This window comes from Capra hircus, chromosome 27 (genome assembly GCF_001704415.2).
Source record: "Capra hircus breed San Clemente chromosome 27, ASM170441v1, whole genome shotgun sequence".
Classification (NCBI taxonomy): Eukaryota; Metazoa; Chordata; class Mammalia; order Artiodactyla; family Bovidae; genus Capra; species Capra hircus.
Window position 1 is genome coordinate 38,537,743 of NC_030834.1, and position 16,113 is coordinate 38,553,855.

General features: G+C 45.4%; 1 long non-coding RNA gene across 1 annotated transcript; it reads left to right on the plus strand.

The window, feature by feature from the left end:
* On the plus strand, positions 335–4,321 carry LOC102186929. Its single transcript, XR_311148.1, has 3 exons — positions 335–372; positions 2,221–2,352; positions 3,947–4,321. It is a non-coding gene; the product is annotated as an uncharacterized LOC102186929 (long non-coding RNA).

The following is a 16,113-nucleotide window of genomic DNA, read 5'->3' on the forward strand; positions in this document are numbered from 1 at the left end:
TTTATAAAAAAAAAAAAACCCTAAAACAACAAAACAGGTCTTCTTTGACATGATAGCAATCATCAGCTCAATCTTCTTTGCACTTAGTTCTTCAGCAAAACTCTTTGGAAGGAGTGTCTGCAGCCCCCCACTTCCTCTCATCACTCTCAGGAGGATTGGTACCATCAAGTCTGGCTGGTTGCCCCTCCTCCCCCAGAATGACTCCTGCCAACAGGGATCACAAGGCATCCTGTGTGACCTCACTCACCCCTTCTTCTGCCCTTTGTTGACCTGGCCCCTAATTGTGTAGCCATGGACAGGGTCCCTCAGGTGTCTCTGCCTGAGTGGATGGGTCGCAGTCCACCTGAGAAGGGCGGAGCAACCAACTGCAAGGTAGGTTTTCAGGAGAGAGAGAGACATCTGTGGTTGAAGAAGGGGTAGGAATAGATGTGTAACATTTAGGGAGTCAGTTTAAAGGATCACTTTCAGTATAAAAGTACAAGAGAGAAATGTGACCCAATACTTTTAGTTTATACTTTCTTTTCTATTATTATAAAAGTACTGTTGCTGGGACCAAGGAAGTAAAACCCTCACAGCTATTCAACAGAATTAAGTAAGACTTATTTAAACAGCTTACTGCAAACACTCACTCTATTTTTACCTTGATGTCACTAAACTAAAATAGATCTCCACTTAGTGAAAGATTCAAATGCTGATCAAAAGATTAAAAGTGAAAACATTTTATTGCTAAGTTGCCTCAGGACAGAGAGAAAAACGTCAGAACATATAGTTCATGTGAGATGGAAGAGAGGTGGGTGAGTGAAAGCTAGAGACCATGACGTATTATGACCTGCTTTGACCTGTTATGTTGGGAATGGGTGAGTGAGTGCTTGTGCTCGGGAACGATAAAGCAACTTAATGGGCTCTCTCCAGACCCTCAAAACCCTAAGGATTAGGCCCTAGCCTTCCTTCCTTTTCTCCTTCCCTCCCTGACTCCCTCCATTCATCCATTTATTCATTCACCCACAGGTTGACTTTTCCATACTAGGACCTGTTCATACAAACGTTTGGCTGACTATCTGCTCTATACCAGGAACTGTTCTAGGTGCTGAGAACGTGAGATAATAAAACAGGACTTGTTGCTTTAGAAATTTACATATAAAGAAAAAGGGAGATATGAACACTGTAAAGCAAAACTGAGTGGAGAGAAGGAAGAGGTGCAGAAACTTTTCAGTTATTTACCTGGTATGCGTTTGTGCTAAGTCACTTCAGTCATGTCCAACTCCTTTCAACCCCACGGACTACAGCACACCAGGCCACTCTGGCCATGGGATTTCCCAGGCAAGAATGGTGGAGTGAGTTGTTTGACATCAGGGGATCTTCCTGACCCAGAGATCAAAACTGCATCTCCTGCATTGGCAGGTGAGCTCTTTAGCACTAGGACCACCTGGGAAGCCTCACAGCTAGAACCCTTCTATGCTTTTAATTTAAGAATATGTTGATGTAATACTCTAGCCTGTAAAGCCTCACCTGGTTGTGGTCTATGCAAGAGATGGCCTGGTAAGCTTGCTTAGGATGGATCAGTCTCTCTGGAAATGGTAGCAAGAAATATGTTGAGAGTGCAAAAGGAGAGAAGATAATTTCTGTTTCCAAAATTCTTTTTACTTTTTAATTGGAAAAGGTGTGTGTGTGGAGGGCGGGGGGGGACAGTATTTATTCTGAAAGGAGAAAGAGATGGATGCAGAGATATGCAATAAAGCTGAATAAATAGATGAATAATTTGTTAACAGAATTCAATTTTTAACGATTTTTCTCAAAACAAAAAAGCCCCAAACCTCAGAGCCATAAGCAGAAGTGAGAATCAATGTGGAAACCCTGACTTCCTGCAAACCTCTTCCTTTACAAAAAGCAGATACTTGGGTCTGTGACTCTGTGTCCATAGATGAAACACCCTCAAATTACTCCCAGGCCATAACTGAACACCTCTAGTAGGGACTTTCCAGGTGGCGCAGTGGTAAGGAAACACAAGAGATGCAGATCTGATCCCTGGATCAGCAAGATCCCCTGGAGTAGGAAATGGCAACCCACTCCAGTACTCTTGCCTGGAAGATTCCATAAACAGAGGAACCTAGTGGGCTGCATTCCATAGGGCTGCAAAGAGTCGAACCGACTGAGCACAGTACCACCACCAGTCGGAATACAAGTCTTTTCTCACTACCTGTTTTTCAAACTCTTTCCCAGATCACCTGCCCGATTCAGGTGTGCCATCAGACACTGCCGGGTCGACCTGGAATCCAGAAAGCTCCTCTTCCATCATGAGGCTCCTGCACCTTCTCTTCCTGTTACTCATATGTCTTATCCAGACGGTACCAGGTAACTGGCGGCTACAGCTGGCTCCAAACTTGAAGCCTGGAGTAGGCAAAGTCAGGTTGATTCCTCATTCAGTGATATACTGAAATACATAACAACTGAAAAATATATCTGAAAGAAGTATGCATATACAATATGCTCTATTTTTCAAATAAGGAAAGAGAAGCTTAAAGTGAAAAATAGTCTCCCACGATTGCCCTTAACTAGTTGGTACTAAGTCCATAAATTGTAATGGTGATAGATAGACTTTACAGCTTACAAATCATTTCCACTTGACTAACAGCAACACTAATAGTAATAGCAAATGATATTGACCCCTTCCTCTTTACTGAGACACTGAAACTTTTAATGTCTTATCCCAAATGTATTCCTCATAGCAGTATTTATGGGATAGGTGTTTTTAGCCCCGTTTTACAGCTGGGATTTAGAAATAAAGTAATTTGTTCAAAGTTGTGCCGATTGTGTGTAGGGAGGACTACAACACAAGCCCAAGTGGGTTTGATTCCAAAGACCACGTTTTTATTAAACATTCAACAATCTTAAAAAACAAATTTACTTACTGAATTATATAAACGACAAATTTATATATTTGTTTATATACCCCATGGACTGCAGCCTACCAGGCTCCTCTGTCCATGAGATTTTCCAGGCAAGAGTACTGGAGTGGGTTGCCATTGCCTTCTCCGATGTTTACACATATAAATATATAATTTTATATATTTGTTTATATATAAGCAACAAATACTCTGTGCATCACTTGGGACATACTTATCCTACAAGGTTATTTGTTGTTCACCTGCAATCCAAGCTAAACTGGGTGTCCTGCATTTTCCCTGCAACCCTCCTCATGTGACAGCGTGCTCCAAGCTGTGCTATGGTGACAGCGCCTCCAGATCGTAGCATCTTAAAAGAGCCAAAGTTAATTCTTGCTCAAATGATGCCAACCCGGGAGGGCCCGCGTGCTCTGATCAGACCCCCCACCCCTGAGGAGCAGCCACCACCGCGGGTGCTGCTGGTCCTGTGTCCGAGCAAGGCGCTCTCAGGACTCTTGTGATGGTGATTAAGGGCCCCAGCCCTGAAGGGAAACATCAGTTCCGCTCAGAATTCATTAACCAAGCAGGTCCAGTTGTTTAGTCACTCAGTTGTGGTCCACTCTTCGCGACCCCATGGACTGTCGCCCACCAGGCTCCTCTGTCCATGGGATTCTCCAGGCAAGGATACTGGAGTGGGCTGCCATTCGCTTCTCCAGGGGATCTTCCTGACCCAGGGATCGAACCTGCGCCTCCTATGTCTCCTGCACTGCCAGGCGGATTCTCTACCACTGAGCCATCAGGGAAGCCCCATAGACCCTGTTTAAATGAATGAACACGATCACCTTCCTATAGAACAATTTATGGCCCCTTCTCAGCTTTTCTACAATTTAAAAAAGTGTGGAAAAACATTCTAAGCTGGTAGGTCACACCAGACCAAGAAGGGTGCCAGTTGTGTCCCTGTGGACTGTAATTTGGAGTTCCTTGCTGTACAAGATGAATTCTGGTAGCTTTAGTTACTCATGCCTTACTTATTTGTTTCTTTTCCACCTCCCCTTCCTTTATAGGGAAAGGAAAAAAGAAAAACCTTGAATGTGAGAAAATGGGTGGTGCCTGCAGGTATCAGAACACCCACGGGTGTGTCATCCTGCCTGGAGAGTGCCGGAGTCGGAAGAAACACTGCTGCAGACTCTAGTTTCAGCATCGGAGTGTCCACAGCAGCACGAGACACTCCCCACCGCTGAGTCCTGTTTAAAAAGAGCTGCTGCTCACTCGGGTCCCGTGGGGTCTTTCTGAGTGCACGAGGTCATGAACTGGATGGGAAGGTTGGCTGGAAGTCTGGTCACACCACTCGTTAGCTGACTTACGCTGGACAGGCCTTGCCTTTCCTAGCTCTCAGTCTCTGCTCCTGTGACTGCTGAAATGGATGTTCCCCACAGCCTAATTTCGTTGGTGGTGGGGTTTAGCCGCTAAATCATGTCCGACTCTTCTGCGACGCCATGGACTGAGGAGCCTGGCACCAGGCTCCTCAATCCGTGCGATTTTCCAGGCAAAAATACTGGAGTGGGTTGTCCTTTCCTCTTTCAGGACATCTTTCTGACCCAGGGATCAAGCCCGCATCTCCTGTGTCTCCTGCGTTGGCAGGGAGTCTTTAGCACTGAGCCCCAGGAAAGCCAACCTGTTAATATATGTCTACAAATGTATGGCCTGGGGGAAAGAGCTTTGAGTGTGTGCGTGCGTGTGTGTGTGTGTGTGTGTTATACTATGAAAAGTCACCGAGGTTTTGTGTCCCTTTGCGGAAGGACGTCTGTGTTTCCACTGGCTTATGGGTTTCCACGTGGTCAACATGTGCTTAACTTCCCAAGAGACAGCAAACCGCTTTCTGAAGCAGCTGTGGTCGCTGCTGACAATCTCAGTGGCCTCTGAGTTCCAGTCTCTCTATGTTCCCATCCCTCGTCACACCTCTATGTAAAATTCTTCGTGTTTCTCTGTTAAAAGGATGAAGGACAAATTCTCTAATGTCTCAAGTCCTTCATCCGTTGGCCATACTTTCTCGAGTTTCATCTTATCCCAGCCTGGTTCTCAAACTAACCCCTGACACAGTGTCAGTTGTCTTTCTGGCGTATTGTGTTCTCCTCACACTGGAACACAGTTCAGCTACTTGTCCTCCGACTTTCCCTGCCTGATTTGTACTCGCTTTTTATAGTCTCAGCTCACACATGGCCTTTACTGGGAAGACATCCTTCATTCACCCAACTTGAGTAAGAGGAGAGACTTTGTTCCCATGGCCTCAGCTACCAGTACAGTTTCTAGCACATAGTAGGTGTTCAATAGATGTTGACAGAAGAGTCAATGAATAAAGAAAATGATAGAATGAGGCTTTAGCTTTCCAATAATTCAGGGATGATCCATTTAATGTGAATTCTTCAGTTTACTTAATTCAGGAAGTTCCATCAAACATGAGTCCTTCAGTTCCTCCTTAAACAGCAGAAGCTCCTACCAGGGCACATCCTTGGCATGGGAATAAGACAATTTATTTCAGTCACACAAGTTTAGCATTCTACTACTGTGTCCACAACCTGCAGAAAGAACAAAAATGTCTGTTTTTGGAAGAAAGTCTTGAGATTAGTATCCAGGGGAGGAAATAATTCAGTCCAACCAGGAATCCCCAAAATATACTGCCAGGAAAGCATTCTGTTTCATGCATTGCTTTTCCCTCACTTTGCCCCTTCTATTTACTTGCTTGTTAAGCTGAAGGACAAGGCCGGATTTCAAGAGTTTGTTATAAACAGAAATTTTATGCTGCAACTTGGAAGCTGGAATCAGAGACTTTAAACATCTCTCTTGGGCTGACATTTACAGCCTGCCATTGTGCCCTCTGAGATGGGCCATTGTGGAGTTCTCAGATAATGTCTGTCGGAAACACATTAAAATTTCATAAGTTTATGTTTTTATCTTCTTGGAAAGGGATCCCACCAAAAATAAGATGGTAACGCAGCCCTCAGATACTTACTAAAATGTGTAAACGTACTCACACAGTATGCCACACAGTTGAAAAGTGTCAGCAATGCTCTGAAAGTCACTCACCATTCCCACGCTAAGAACATACCCCTGCTTTCAGGGTTTCTCAGATAAGTCTTACAATTAAGATTAAAGATCTAAACATTAAGACCCTGAATGGACCTAGGACCTAGAATGGCCCCAAGGGCCTAGAATGATCAGGGCACCAGCTGAGGGGAGAGAGGTTTCTAAAAGAGAAAAAGGAATAGCCTGCCTGGCTCCAAACCAGGACTAAGGCTGGCTTTGGACTTCTCTGGTGGCCCAGTGGCCCTGGTGCCAGTGCAGGGGACACGGGTTTGATCCCTGGTCCTGGAAGATCCCATATGCCCCGGGACACCCAAGCCCCATGTGCCAAACGGCTGAGCCTGCGATCTAGAGTCCAGGACCCGCAACAAGGGAAGCCTGAGGACCACAACCAGAGAGGCGCCCCCAGTCCCCACAACTAGAGAAAGCCTGGGCACAGCAGTAAAGACTCAACGCAGCCAAAAATTTAAAAAATAAAAATGGTTGCTTTTCCTGCCTCTTAGGAGGTGGGGGAGATAAGTTGCTGCTGCTGCTGCTAAGTTGCTTCAGTCGTGTCCGACTCTGTGCGACCCCATAGACAGCAGACCACCAGGCTTCCCCGTCCCTGGGATTCTCCAGGCAAGAACACTGGAGTGGGTTGCCATTTCCTTCTCCAGTGCATGAAAGTGAAAAGTGAAAGTGAAGTCGCTCAGTCGTGTCCGACTCCCAGCGACCCCATGGACTGTAGCCTACCAGGCTCCTCCGTTCATGGGATTTTCCAGGCAAGAGTACTGGAGTGGAGTGCCATTGCCTTCTCCCGGGGAGATAAGCAAGGGCCCGAAAAGGACCCTCTAAGTCCAGCCTGTCCACTCTGAGTTATTTGTAGAGCTTACCAACTTGGGAAACCAGGTTGAGTGGTCAGAGGGCTGGCTCTCATTGGCCTCAGCTTGTTGAGGGGTCAACGCCCTGTGGGGTCAATGCCAGGGCTGGCGGCAGGCTCACATTCCCTGCTCTGCCCACTCAGGGACGTCAACCTTGTTTCCGCTTTCTTGAACTGCCCACTTTCCCACAGGCTGGAGGGAAGGTGCTAGCACTCAGCCTCTAGCAGGGAGCTTGCTCATCACAGGTCCTTGCACCCCCAGCCCTGTGCCACATCATGGAGGCTGTCCTGATGCCCACCCATGCCACCCTGGGCTTCATCACAGCAGCTGTGACCCAGGAGTTCTGACCCCTGGACTGCCCATCGCTGGGACCCACGGATGTACAAGCACTGCGCCGAGAATCTCCCACAAGCATTTCTGTGGCTCTCTTCATTCTTCCCGAAAGCCCAGTCCCCTTCTCTCTGATTGAAAATTAGCCCAGTGAGGAAACTGACTTGGGGTCACTCATCTGAGTGAGGCCACAGAAGCGATGACTGTGCCCAGTGGGCCCGCAGCAGAGAGCGGCTTGTTGACCAGAAGCAGACAGAGGACGGGGTCTGGGGGTGGGCATCGGGGGAGCTACTGTATCCATCCAGCCCCTGCTTGCTTAGCTCATTATCTGTCAGGTGTTGCGAGCTAACACCCTGGGAAGCATGGGGAGCCCTGAGCAGTGAGACCTAGGAGAGGAATGATTGCTCAGATGAGTGTATTTACCACTGGAGGAAGACGAGAGTGAGGGAGAGACAGAGAAGGAAGGTGGGTGAGCACAAAGCAGAGCATGGTAGCAAAAGACCATGGCAGACTCCCTGCAGGGGGCGAGGCGCTGGCTCTCAGGGACACTGCAGCCCCTCCTGGTGCTCACCCACACCAACCACTCTGCTCCCCCAAATCCAGGTAGCTGGAGTGTCCCCTCAGCTGTCCCGTACATTCAGCTCTTCTGTCTTGAGGCAGGGGCTTCGGAGCCCCGTTGGAGGATGGAAGGAATGAAAACAGCTCACCAATCTGACCAGGCATCTTGAGACCAAAAAATGAGGTCGCTGAGTATAATCAATGAGTAAGTTGATTACTGGGTGGGGGGCAGGGAGCACCTTACTTACAGAGCAGGACTCCAAAGCATTCACAGCTCACTCCACCCTCCAAGGAGACACTGGGACCATTCTATCGCTAACCTGGTGTATGTGAGTTGGAGGTTGAAAATAGGAATGTGTTTTCCTAAGTTAAGATTTGTGAAAGGGTAACTGGTCACATGGGAATACACCAGGAAAGGTTTTCATCACCATTTGGGGACTAACAGAGCATAGAGACTGCCTGGTCCTAATGGTTATTAAGCAATATCTATTAACTACAAGACCCTGACGACAGAGGTGTGATTCACTGCACGGTCCAGTTCCGGGCAGGGTCAGCAGGACGGTGGGAGCTGCACGAGCCCAGGATGGCGTCAGTGATGCTAACAGACATCCAGGCACCCTCCTCCTGGTTTTCCTTAACCTGCTGTTTCTCTCCTCTGTCCCTGGGCTTTGGCTGAGCCGTTCCTAACTTAGAGTCTCAGAGGCTGAGTGTGGGATTTCATTTTCTTTCTCATCCAGAAAATCTTGGGCTTCTCATAAGAAATGATCCCCCTTATTCTGAATGAAGCATTTTCTGTGAAAAAAAAAAAAAAAGTCTTCAGAGTGACTGACTCAAGGATTCTCGTACTTTCCCTCTCATCCCAAGATGATGGCTGATTACTCATCCTACATTTATGTAATTAGTCAGAATCAAGTGAAGTGTATTGAAGGTGATTATGATGGTCTTCATACAACCAGAAAAAAGAATTAGTCTTACCTTACACAGATTCTAATATCATCCCTAATGGTATCCATGAGGAAAAACAAGACTAGAGATGGTGTTCAAGTTTGTGGTGAAATCAAAGTTGGATTCAGGAATCTAACTCCAGGTTCTGAATTCTTTATTACTGAAGGATGTCCTTCCTCAAGGATTAGGTATTAGAATCAAGTGAAAATTATTATACATTTTTAGAACTGACAAATTGGCTCATGACTTTTCATAGACTAGTGATAATCTAGAAATTAGGATTTAAAAATAAAGATGTTTATATTAATGTGTTGGCTTTAAAATTCCTTGTAAAAGGAAAATGTGTGCAAGAATATATAAAATTGTTTATAAAGAGCAACATGGTGACTTTCGCTACCAGTTCTATAATCTATGATGATGGCTAGGCTCAAAATACGTGGCGTTGGCAGAGGAATTAAAAAAGAATCCCTGAGACAAAAAAGAGCAGTCACAAACAGACTATGCAGACACTGACAGCTAGTTTATGATAAAAAGTGACCTTTACATGAGTGGCGGGGGCAGGGGAAGGAGGGGAAGCGAGCTGTTCCTTCAATAAATCATGCAGAGCTGATTGATGATCTATTTGGAGAAAAACTATTTTATGCTTTAAAGGAAGCATGAACTGGATTATAATGGGGTGTTAAATATAATTTTTAGACTCAGGATATTTTGTAAAGAGTCAGCATGCATTATTTGTTTTATGGAAAAATTAGAAGCCCATTCCAATAATGGAAGATAAGCTGTTCTGATAGAGCATACAGTGGGCCAACATCGCAGACACAAGGCATACTCAAAGTTCTGTGATGACCTCGGCCGGCAGACCATACAGGGAGAACAGTTGGAGAAACTACATTTGTATCTGTTTCTGGATATCTTTACAGACACTGATGTACACTGATCATTGCCCATTGTTCATCTGCAAGCCTGCTCTGAATTATCTTTAATTATTCACTGATTGGGACCCAGTTATAGAACTGGTCCTCGTCACATCACTGCAATGCCAGTCACACTCTTTCTTTCCCGTGAGATTGTTCGGGTTTTGGAAAAACGCTCATGTCTCTTGTCCTTCCTCTTTGTCCCCCGCTTCCTGGGCACCTTGCATCCTGTCTCCGTCCTCCCGCCCTAAACCTGCTCTGTAAACAGCAGAAAGCTGTGGTCCTGTCAAGGCCTGCTCCCTCCCCAGAGGGAGGAGAGTGACACGTGTATGGAGAGGCGGCCTACTCAAGCAAACTACAGCAGGGGCCACGCCTTGGACAAGACAAGTGAACAGGAAGACACCGAATGAGCGCACCTCTCTCAGACTCCAGCCTCGGGCCAAAGTGGCTTAAGGGTCACATTTGCTCTGTGAATGAAAACACTGTTGTAACATTTGTGTTAAGTCGCTCGGTTGTGCCGAACTCTTTGTAACCCCATGGACTGTACCTGTCAGGTTCCTCTGTCCATGGAATTTTCCAGGCAAGAATTTAAGCATAATAACTGTCTCCTTCCCCCTGCCATGGAAAACAACATCAGTCCTAATGATAAAACATTCGATTATGTAGATGTGAGAACTGTCTGCTTTTATTTGCACAAGAGGAGATTGCTCTGGGTCTCTCGCCAGGTTCCTCAGCTGGGCTGCCTCCATCAGCTCGGCTTTATTTTGCAGCAAACGGTGAATGCCCGGCAAGGTCCTCTGAAGGGCTCACAGCTCGGCGTCCCTCGCTTCAGGCAGATTCCACCCCGAAGATAGCAGGGTCTTTCAAAATTGAGCGCCCTAGTGCTGTCTGGAAAAGGAAAAGACATTTATATGAAGCCTCATGGAAGTCCCATGAGGAAATCTGGGGGTCTCACCACCTGACTGGGATCCCCTTCTTTCCCAGCTAAACATCAATAGCAAACATCCCCCTCGTATCCCTCACCCTCTGCTCTGACGTAAGATGTCAGTGTTGCTGATGAACCTGGTTCGAGAAGATCCCACGTGTGGGAGCAAATAAGCCCCTGAGACACCACCATGAGCCTGTGCTCCGGAGCCTGGGCTCCACAGTGAGAAGCTCCTGCAATGAGAAACCTGTGCCCTGCAACTGGAGAGTAGCCTGTGCTCTCCAAAACTAGGGGAAAGCCCGCGCAGCAATGAAGACCCAGCACAGCCAAATATATATATATATATATCCCCTTCCAGCCACAGGAACACCTGGGTGTTAACCGCAGGGTCAGTAACCACTGCCCTGTGTGCCTCACCAGTGACCCCACCTCCTCATCATGCAAAACCCACCCAGCTCTCAGAGGCTTGTCAGATGGAGGCCTTGTCCAGTGGAACTCAAGGTCATACCCTGATGTGTGGCAAGAGGTCTCCGGTCTGGGGCTGAATAAAGGAAGTTTGTCTCATACTGGGTTATACCAACCAAGTGATTCAACTGACTTAGTTCACAAATCATCCAGCTCATTGCAGGGAAAGGAGAGGAGGGAGAAGGTTACCACCAACAAGACACTTAAAGTCATGAAGACACAACAACATGCTTTGGAAGAATTCTCCAATCACTCGATGCCTAATTTTGGGTGTGGAAGTGACCTACTAGTAGCTCTGTCACGCTTTACTTTCTGATGATGGTTGACTCAGGGATGGAAAAACCAAGTAATGATAAGAAAGGGCATTGTGGCAGGTATTTACCGGGCAGTACCTGGAAGAGGATCGAGAGAGCGGTGAGGAAGACACGGAGGAGCCTCATTGTCCTGGAACTGAGGTCCCGGAAGGCCTGGTGGGAAGAATCAAGGACACAGTCACAAGTCCGAGGAGCTCAGGGCCTCCAGAACCAAAGCAAACACAACCTCCTACCCCGGGGCCCTGCACCTGCCTCGGGAGGAGGAGTGTGACTGCTCCATCCTTTCTTGCTCCCTGAGCCCCAGCTGTCGCTCGCCTTGGATTCGCTCAGACCTGGGGTTTCAGATCTGGGGTTGAGGCCCTCTTGTGCCCACATCTATGGAGGCAGTGTCCTCATGAGGCAGAAGCTGGAGCATCCAAAGCCAATGGTAGGGCGGGAGTCCAGCTGTTACAAAAGGAGGGTAAGGCCAGCTCCTCCTGGGTGAGGAGGTTCATTAGAAAAGATTTAGAGCTCAGTTGATTGGATCTTTAGGGCTACTTGAAAGGAAGATCCAGAATGGTGGTGGGTTATAACCTTCCTGGAGATCCATGTTAACGGAAGAAAGAGCTCATATTGATTAAAAATCAGTGGAGAAATATGCCTAATTATTTCTGGAATTGAATTTCAGTGCTTACTTCCATTTAAATCTATCATAGTCTTTCTGATTATAAAAAATAATACATATCAGAAAATTTCAACTTAAAAAAACAAAATTTCAGGTCAAAAAGAAATGCAAAAATGGAAGATTTAATAAAAACCCATAGCCCCACACTTCAGGTATAATCACTACCTACAATTCAGAGTATTTCAGCTCTTTTCCTTTGCAAATGAAATTGTGTAAATATTTCTTTCTAATTTAAAATACAGAATCTTATTTCACAACCAATGCCAATGTGTGTTTTTACCACTTAAATATTATCTAGGAAAATTTTTAATATCTATTCAAATAAATTTGCCTCATATATTTATATGACTACACATATATCTTGAGAAATGTATGTAACACTTACTTTTGTATGAATTCCTACAAGTGGAATCTCAATATATATGTAGTGTTCAAATTTTAAAGGGTTTTGCCCAATTGCCCATGCTAGAAACTGTTGTACCATTCATCTTCTTACTGACAATGTGAAAAAGTATATTTGACATTCAATATTCTCATTAATATTGGTTTTTATGAATTGTTTCAATTTTTGCAAATTAAATGAGTGAAAAATATTCCTTTTTTATTTTAATATATCTTTTAAAAATTGTTTCTGACTTTGAACATTTTTTGAATGTTCACTAGTCATTTTTGTCTCTTACACTTTACCATTTTTCCATTTTTCTATTCATCTTTCCTTGCTGACTTCTAAGAATCCCGTGTATATTTAAAATCATTAATCCTTTCTTATATGTGTTGCAAAAATTGTTTCTGGCTTGTTTCTGGATTTGTGCTTGCTCATCTAATAGCTGAAATTTATAGGTACCCTCAGTGATTAATTTTGCTCATGTTTAATTTCCTTAAAGATATTTGTTTGTATATTTACCTAATTCTATCTGTATTCCCGATCAGTTTCATCCTTAATCAACCCTAGAATAGAGGCTCTTCTGAAAAGCTGTGACAGACGAGTCCCCAGTGTGGTAGCCACATGTTCCGGGACACAAACTCACTCAGAAGGACAATGCAGATAGTGGAGTGCAGGTTATTACACCGCGGGCCCAAGGCAGAGTCTCCTCTTAGCCTATGACCCTGACCAGTTTTTGTGAAAACCTTATATACCCTAAGTGTACTTGCTCAAACCCACCTCCCCAAATTCCTTGAAACTAGTCTGGACAAAATAGAAGAGAGATACGATCAAAGTTAACCCATGATTCATGTGTCATAAGCCTAGATAGCTAAACAGTGGACATTTATCAATAGGCCTGTGGTCATATCCCAATAAACATAATGGAATTTATGACTTTGTTCTGTTACAGAGATAATTAGCATATTCTTTTAGGCAACAGAGAGTCCAAGTCCTGAGGCTCTTTTATCTGGGGGGGGTCTGGTTTTCCATTGGTATGCCATTTCTATAGACACTGGGCACAAAGTTCAGAGTCCATTGGGAGGGTGACCATGCATGTAGCCTAATGTTCGCAGCCTGGCCTAAGGTGGAGTCCAGCTCTGTCTGTTTCCTCCTTCACCAGCAGTGACCTGAGAACTGTTTCTTGCACCATCCAGAACTATGAATTTCCTGAGCCCACAGACATGCCCTCACTCCCACGTGTCTCATATGGAAGGCTCATGTCTAAGCTCATGTCTCTGTCCTCTTTGGAAACCGAGTCTTGCGTAAAAGAGAAACAAGCTCATACATGATTAGAAGGAATTGAAAATGATCAGGGCCACCCTCGTGATCCAAGTACAGCAGGCTGTCTGGGGGAGGACGGGGGGACACATTCTGTACACCCATCAGAGCACCTAAACCACACAGCCTGCCTGACACCTACCTAGTCCTGGTCAGAGATGGTTCTCTTCCTTCTGCTCTTCTGTTTGTCTCTACCAGAGGCAGCACTATGTAATCTGAGTTATTAATGACACAGCTCCTCAAGTTCAAGATAATCAAATCTCCCTCTTCAGCCTCTTTTAGAGTCCATAGCTACGCTCAGTGATTCTCTATTACCAAATAACATTTAAATTATTCCATCAAGTTAAACACAATGTTACCACTTCATTGAAATTACAGGTTAAGAAAAAAAAATGATACGTGGGTGATTGAATCTAAGAACTAGATTTCCCTTTAGATGTTTTTGCCTCCTCTTAGTACCTTTTGTGTCCTTCAGTAAGTTTGTTTCTGGGTCCTTCAGAGTGTTTTTGTAAATTGACTCCTAGATATTTCATGGTTTTTCTTTCTTTTTGAGCCACATTCTTCTTTCATTACATTTTATAACTGCTACTGTCTGCATTAGAAAAGCTGTGGATTTGGAATATTAATGCATCACTAGGCCACAAGTTGAACTCTTATTCATTTAGATTTTTTGTGGCTACTTCTCACTGGTTTTGCAGTTCTAAAATTATAGGTCTGTAAGAATTATCATTAACTTCCTTGATTCTGAAGTGTAGGATTCTTCCTTTCTGCTCTCAATGAAAGGCATGGACACAATGGCTGGAACTGTCAAGAGATCCTCGAAGCCAACTTCCTTACTTCACAGAAGAGGAAACTGGCCAAACAAGGTCAAAATCATGTCTAGTGGTTATCCTCTGGTAAATGTCTTTTATGCTGCAAACTCTTTCTTGGTTATGACAATGCAAAAATTAACTTGTTTCTATCCATTTCCCCTGTTTTGTTTCTTTTATCCCTTCTTTCTCCTGTCAAAGATCAACTTCCTCAATCTCCAAAAATGAAACAAGATTTTTCAAAAACAGTTTTTAAAGACAGTTGCTGTTTTTCAAATAGATGCTTCCATCTTTTTTTCTTTATGTGTGATTTCTTCTGTAAAAACCTTTGATTTTTCTTCCAGGGCTTGATGAAGAATTTCAACTCATGCATGAAGCACAAGTAGTAGTTTCAGCCAAGATGTCCTTGGGTGGTCAGAAATGACTGTGTCCAGTGAAGAAACGGAGGGAATTTTAATGACAACACCAACACCCAGTGCTTCTGCAACCGTGGGATTAAGTCTACCACTCTTGTGGGGTCAAAATGGAGATGACTGAGTTCATGTCAAGATTTCTGTTTGAAAAGTTAGAGGGAGATAAAAATCCACATTGGGTCTAGTAATGTGGGCTAATTCTGATTATGGGCCCTGAGTGAAATCTCTGGAGGATGTATGGGCTGTGAGAGAAATTGTCTAAGGCAAGGACGGTTGCTACTTTAGAGAGAAAATAGAAATGGAGGGAAGAAGGGAGGGAGAGAGCAGTCACAAGAATCTCAAAATTCTTCTTCAGTTTTGGGGCCATAAAAGGCCCCAGTCTGCTCCCCATGTGCTCCTCCAGTAGAGCAGGCCTGGGAGCATGTGGCTCTGGGTTAGCACGTCTCTTCTCTTTGAGGAGAAAATAAGATGCCAGCAGCTCTGTTCCCACCCGGCTCTGCTCTGAGGAGCTTACTGCTGCTGCTACTGCTAAGTCGCTTCAGTCGTGTCCGACTCTGTGCGACCCCACAGACGGCAGACCGCCAGGCTCCCCCGTCCCTGGGATTCTCCAGGCAAGAACACTGGAGTGGGTTGCCATTTCCTTCTCCAATGCATGAAAGTGAAAAGTGAAAGTGAAGTCGTTCAGTTGTGTCCGACTCTTCGCGACCCCATGGATTGTAGCCTACCAGGTTTTCCGTCCATGGTATTTTCCAGGCAAGAGTACTGGAGTGGGACGCCATCGCCTTCTCTGGAGGAGCTTACTGACTCCACTCTGACAGGACAGGGCTCGTTCTGAGCCCTCGTTCTCTCCCTAGAGAAACGGAATGATGTCCTTGTCGTCATGAACGAGTCGGGTGTCCTGTTACCTGTGGACTTTGTTTCACCTACAAGATTCCGAGGTCTTGAAAACCCAACAGAGTCTCCTCAGCATTGAGCCCTTAGGTGTGAACCAGACGGAGAATAACTCGAGCCTGGAAACAGGAAGCACCTTTGACAGAACCATAGGAACATGGGATTCTTCTCCTTCGTCTGTGCCCAGATTTCTCCCATCCGAGCCTGGGCTCCCACGCCTTCCACGCTGGACCCCGAGGGGGCTCATTCATCGCTCCTGACTCAGGGCCTCAGGACCCCCGGCCCCCGGCCTGCCCGCCTCTGTGCACACTCCAGTCCCGGGGTCCTGCTTCCAGTGAGAACAAGAAGGGGCCCTTCAAG